Source organism: Bufo bufo, chromosome 3 (assembly GCF_905171765.1).
Source record: "Bufo bufo chromosome 3, aBufBuf1.1, whole genome shotgun sequence".
NCBI lineage: Eukaryota > Metazoa > Chordata > Amphibia > Anura > Bufonidae > Bufo > Bufo bufo.
The window spans coordinates 488,604,389-488,611,012 of record NC_053391.1 but is presented as its reverse complement, the minus strand read 5'-3'; the positions used below and the strand labels follow the sequence as shown (position 1 = coordinate 488,611,012).

Genomic DNA, 6,624 nt, shown 5'->3' with positions numbered 1-6,624 from the left:
AGCAGTGATATTACATTTAACTAAAAAAGAATAACTTAATTCTTTATTTGCCTAGTAGAAAATGTTTCACCTGCATATGCATCGCAAGATACCAGCTATATCTGAAAGTTCAGAAATTGAAACACTTGTCCTTATTATTTAAATATGTAGTAATACAATTGCCAATACCTATAGGGTCATTATAATTCTCAAGACCAGCAAGCAGAAGTACCAGAATCAATAAATCAATATAATACTCCTATAAACATATAGAAAACCACACATTTAAACATTCGAGGGCTAAGGTCTTTGATGGCAAGTATGTATCACTGAGGCTTCTGGTCTCAGTGATGTAAGTCCCGGAAGTATTTTGTGACCAGTGATGCTAGGTCAGTATGTTGGTTAGAGCTGGAGTTTCTGTCTGGGATTTAAGAGTGACTGAAAAGCTTGGTCATACTCCATCCCGGGTGTTCCAAACTAATAAAAAATAAAAATAAAAAAAGCAAAACTTCCACTGAGCAGTGTGTTTGCTGGTCTGAGAGTAAGACCCAGTGAGAAGACCACTGTGCCAAGTGGAAGCTCCAGGTGAGCCTAAATCGAGCGAGAAATCTTATGGATATTTATCTAACTTTAAGGAAATAAATTTTTCATGAACTTTTACTTGTTGCTGAAGCAAGCCTGCATAATTTGCCGTTTGCGACCAATTAATCCTGGACAAGTAAACTGTATCTCTGCCAGCGTGTGCCTGTATAGTCTGACTAAGCCTGTCTGAAGGGTCCCATTTCAAAATAGATATAATAAATTATTATGCAAAACACTAGGGAGTGAATGCAGATATAGCGTAGCAGCAACAGATAAAAACATATACCGAAAATGATCTCTACAAAAGTGCACAAATAGTAGTCCCAATGTAATATTTTTGGTAAATGGCAGTGTATGTACAATAAATAGCAACATTATGCCATAAGTACTATATTTAAAAAAAATAGTTTGCCACACCATCAAATTTCTATGTCTAGATGTCAACACACATTAATGACCTTTAACTGTACAGTATTACTCAGTGGTTGTATTAAATTACAGTTCAAATATTATAATCACACATTATTAGTATGTCTATATAATTAATACAGTAATTCTCTCCATACCATTAAACATAATGAAAAGGTTTGTTGTATACCTTATAAAGCATCTGAAAAGATTTTGCTCCAAAGGCTTCTTCATAAAGCCTTGTATTAGCATGCATCTAATATCATTTCCTAGGTTTTGTTATATATAGGGTATGTTGTAGTAGAGTGTTCAAAACCTTCCCATAAAATAAATGCAATAATTCAAACATGTTTATTCTGTTAAGCAGATAAAAATAATATGCAACATACTGTATATCTTATTCAATTATTAACATTGTTAGGCTACATGCACACGAACGTTGTTTGTTTCCGTGTCTGTTCCGTTTTTTTGCTGATAGGATGCGGACCTATTAATTTCAATGAGTCCGCAAAATACGTGTGCTGTCTGCATTAGTATGGCCGTTATGTTGCCCCGTCAAAATAATTGTGCATGTCCTATTTTTTTATAGTTTGCGGACAAGGATAGGCATTATTACAATGGATCCACAAAACACATACAGTCGTGTGCATGTAGCCTTAATGTTATTTGCTTTAGGCTACACAATTGAATGCCATTTTCTAAATGTAAAAACTGCACATATCACCATATTTTTTTTATAGCTTTACTCTCTCAGGGTAGTGTCTCCATGTGGATGTATTAGTACCATTTTGGTCACAGAGGTTGTAAAATTGCACATTTTCCCCCCAAAAAACCTATTGCAAGTTGTCTACAGTTAATATGTGTAAGGCTCCATTTACACGTCCGTGGTGTGTTGCGGATCCGCAACACACCCGCCCGGCACCCCTATAGAAATGCCTATTCTTGTCCGCAAGCTACGGAACAAGAATAGGACATGTTCTATCTTTTGCGGAGCTGCGGACCCGAAGATCGGGGCCCCGCTCCGCAAATGCGGACAGCACACTGTGTGCTGTCCGCATCCATTCCATCCCCATAGAAAATGAATGGGTCCGCACCCGGAACGGATGCGGACCCATTTGCGGACGTGTGAATGGAGCCTTATGTGTACAATAAGCGTATTTTCCAGTGTGAACATATATTTTGGCTGCAGACACTTTACAATTTCACAATTGTTTTACAAAAACTTGTTGCAAAGCTTCTACAATTATTAAATGTGGAATTAGTATGTAAGCATATTTTCCCGTGTCATTGGCAGCATATAATTTGGCTGTAGACATTGTGTAATTGTGCCGTTTTTCCCCCAAAAAACCTCTTGCAAAGTACAATTAATAAATGTTACATAGTTGTTATGGTTGGAAAAAGACAAAGTCCATCACATCCAGCCTGCAATCCTGCTATATTGATCCAGGGGAAGGCACACACACACAAAAAAAAAAAAAAACTCCCCGCTCCAGATGTGGCAATCAGAACAAATGCCTGGATCAATGCCTATCTTCCTTTTAGGCCTCCTGCACACGACCGTTGTGTGCACCCGTGGCCGTTGTGCCGTTTTCCGTTTTTTTTCGCGGACCCATTGACTTTCAATGGGTCCGTGGAAAAAACGGAAAATGCACCGTTTTGCAGCCGCATCCGTGATCCGTGTTTCATGGCCGTGAAAAAAATATGACCTGTCCTATTTTTTTCACGGCCAACGGTTCACGGACCCATTCAAGTCAATGGGTCCGTGAAAGAACACGGATGCACACAAGATTGGCATCCGTGTCCGTGATCCGTGGCCGTAGGTTACTTTTTATACAGACGGATCCGAAGATCCGTCTGCATAAAGCTTTTTCAAAGCTGAGTTTTCACTTCGTGAAAACTCAGAACCGACAGTATATTCTAACACAGAAGCGTTCCCATGGTGATGGGGACGCTTCTAGTTAGAATACACTACAAACTGTGTACAAGACTGCCCCCTGCTGCCTGGCAGCACCCGATCTCTTACAGGGGGCCGTGATCAGCACAATTAACCCCTTCAGGTGCGGCACCTGAAAGGGTTAATTGTACTATCATATCCCCCTGTAAGAGATCAGGGCTGCCAGGCAGCAGGGGGCAGACCCCCCCCCCCCCTCCCCAGTTTGAATATCATTGATGGCCAGTGCGGCCCCCCCCTCTATTGTAATTATTCGTTGGTGGCACAGTGTGCGCCCCCCCCTCCCTCCCTCTATTGTAATAATTCGTTGGTGGCACAGTGTGCGCCCCCCATCGGCCCCCCCCTCCCTCTATAGCATTAACAACATTGGTGGCCAGTGTGCGGCCTCCCCTCTCCCCCCCCCCCCCCCATCATCATTGGTGGCAGCGGAGTTCCGATCGGAGTCCCAGTTTAATCGCTGGGGCTCCGATCGGTAACCATGGCAACCGGGACGCTACTACAGTCCTGATTGCCATGGTTACTTAGCAATAGTACAATAGTAGAAGATTCATACTTACCTGCTGCTGGCTGCTGCTGCGATGTTCGTGTCCGGCCGGGAGCTCCACCTACTGGTAAGTGACAGCCTCAGGTCTGTGCGGCGCATTGCTAAATGAACTGTCACTTACCAGTAGGAGGAGCTCCCGGCCGGACACGAACATCGCAGATCCCAGGTAAGTATGAATCTTTGCTAGTGACCCGCTGCCACCAATGATCGGGGGGGGGGGGGGGGGAGATGGGAGGCCGCACACTGGCCACCAATGTTGTTAATGCTATAGAGGGAGGGGGGGGGCCGATGGGGGGCGCACACTGTGCCACCAACGATTTATTACAATAGAGGGAGGAAGGGGGGGGGGGGGCGCACACTGTGCCACCAACGATTTATTACAATAGATATTCAAACTGGGGAGGGGGGGTCTGCCCCCTGCTGCCTGGCAGCCCTGATCTCTTACAGGGGGATATGATAGTACAATTAACCCCTTCAGGTGCGGCACTTGAGGGGTTAATTGTGCTGATCACGGCCCCCTGTAAGAGATCGGATGCTGCTAGGCAGCAGGGGGCAGTCATGTACACAGTTTGTAGTATATTCTAACTAGAAGCGTCCCCATCACCATGGGAACGCCTCTGTGTTAGAATATACTGTCGGAAATGAGGTTTCACGATCTAACTCATATCCGACAGTATATTCTAACATAGAGGCGTTCCCATGGTGATGGGGACGCTTCAAGTTAAAATATACCATCGGATTGGAGAAAACTCCGATCCGATGGTATAAAAGGGACTCCAGACTTTACATTGAAAGTCAATAGGGACGGATCCGTTTGAAATGGCACCATATTGTGTCAACGTCAAACGTCAAACGTCCCCATTGACTTGCATTGTAATTCAGGACGGATCCGTTTGGCTCCGCACGGCCAGGCGGACACCAAAACGACTTTTTTTTCATGTCCGTGGATCCTCCAAAAATCAAGGAAGACCCACGGACGAAAAAACGGTCACGGATCACGGAAAAACGGGACCCGTTTTTGCGGACCGCAAAAAAATACGTTCGTGTGCAGGAGGCCTTAAGGAAAGGGTGAACCAAAGAGAGTGTGTAGAACATGATTTCTATACATTTTCATAAGCCTCAATGTTATTTTAAAATAAAGTCTTCTTCTTCATTTTTGAAGCTACTGTATTTGCTGTGACCAGTAGAGATGAGCAAATGTTTAAAAAATTTGATTTGCCGAATTTTTTGGGAAAAATTTGGTTCAATCCGAATAAATTTGTGGTAAATAACGTTAAAATACAGCTATTTCCTGACTGCAGAGAGCCTTTATAGTTGTGTAGAACACTGTGCCTTGCAGTAACACGCATAGGGAATCTGCTGTGGTATTGAAATGATACTGTGAGTCAGTATGACATGCAGATGACAGGCGTTGCTCTTAGAATCACTGCACACTTCACTTATTTGGGCAGTCACGGGGCCGAAACTGACCAAATAACTCGCGTATGAACTCAGCCTTACAGGTCGATGTTAGCGCCAAGAAGAAGCGCACTCCTTTTACACGTTATCAGCTGATTCCACATGTAGATGTCTACAGACCCTGTTCTATTAAACGCTTATACAAGTAGAGCCCCCTGAGAGTGGAGAGGGTGTCAGCAGTAAGTTTGTGTTGACGTCACTGATTATTTTGCCCTTCCTCTGATCCGTCAGAACAATAACCCCCAAAAAATGGATTCTGCCTGTTGAGCATCTGCCTTCACTTGGTCAGCATTTGACCAGTAATCCATCAGTATTGCTAATGCTGAAAAAAACAGGAGTGGATCCAAAACAGAGATGACTCGTAAATGGAGTAGTTGCATGTCTTCTCTGTTTTGTACCCACTCCTGCTTTTGGCCACCAAATCACAAGCCAATTTTTATTTTTATTTTTACCAAAAATGAAATACAACACAGAAGGGGCAAAACCACAAGATTTAAAAGACAAACTGAAAAAACAAAGTGCTTCATTAACAAGATTGGATTGACGACCAGTGTTGGGGGGACCACGATGGTAATGCATATGGATCAAGAAATGTATGGGGTTATGGCTGATAACTGGAGGAGAGTCCTGCAAACAAGCCAACTCCAGCTCATTCCGTGACAAGCTGGGTTGCTGATAAGTGGATTCTAAAGTATCTGAAGAAATGCGAGTAAAGACATTGGAATAAATTGTCCACTTCCTCCAAGGTAACCTCGTCCTTTGATTTATGAATATCATTCCATAAAGTCTTGAAATCCTCTACGTGGATGGCATAAGAAATGTCCATGCGAAGTTCGACGGGCACAGGGAAAACAAGCTCTGTGAACGACACTGATCCAGACACGTCATACCCGGTACACATCGCTGCTAGCCACTGAAGGTCCTGAGAACTGATCACCAGCTTACTGAAACAACAGTCAAACTTTCTTTGGAACCACGTCCCTACGATAGCTGTGAGCGCCTCTGAGCCGTTATGCAGGAAAAGCGGGAGGCAAGTAAATGTCTTTGGTAACACCTCCAATAGATCGTCCTCTGTGTACGTCCCACAGAACCAACTTGTCCATACAATCCAGTCCTCTGTGCCTGCCTTGGTGAGAGGAGGTTTGGATGAAATCTGTATGAGCATAGCCAGTGGATCTCTGTCCTTTACTTTGAGTCCAGTAAACAGGAAAATTTTGCTTTTATGTTCAGCTCTGAGCCTACTTCAATGGCAAGACCCTTCTGCTTCTCGGCAGCTATGTGGGCAGACAGGTGCTTGGAATACTCTTTCAGTCTGTTGTATGAGAAATTGTACATCGGTGTCACGCTGTACAGAGTCCATTGTTTTTGAAGGAGCAAAGCAGTATGTGCCGGATCAAGAGTTTCCTTCAAGGGGGTGCACTGAGGGATTTAGACGAGTTTCGCAATGCATACAGTCGACTTGCAGAGGTCAAGCTTCCAGGAGGATACCTCGAGCTGTGAAAATGACTGCTCCTTCATGCGGATGACTTATTTCTGGGGATTAACACCCCATCGGTTGGTGTTTGCATATCCTTGTGATAAATGATGTTCCCGTTCACTTACTGTAATCAGAGATATTGTCAGACAAATGTATCAAACTCTGTCGCCATCTTTCTAGGTGCCACGTCTCCAGTCCCCTGACCAGCCAGATTTACCAACATCT

General features: G+C 43.8%; 1 pseudogene; it reads right to left on the bottom strand.

Moving 5' to 3' along the window:
- Window positions 1-5,571: 5,571 nt before the first annotated feature.
- On the bottom strand, window positions 5,572-6,350 carry LOC120993862 (annotated as a pseudogene).
- Window positions 6,351-6,624: the final 274 nt, after the last annotated feature.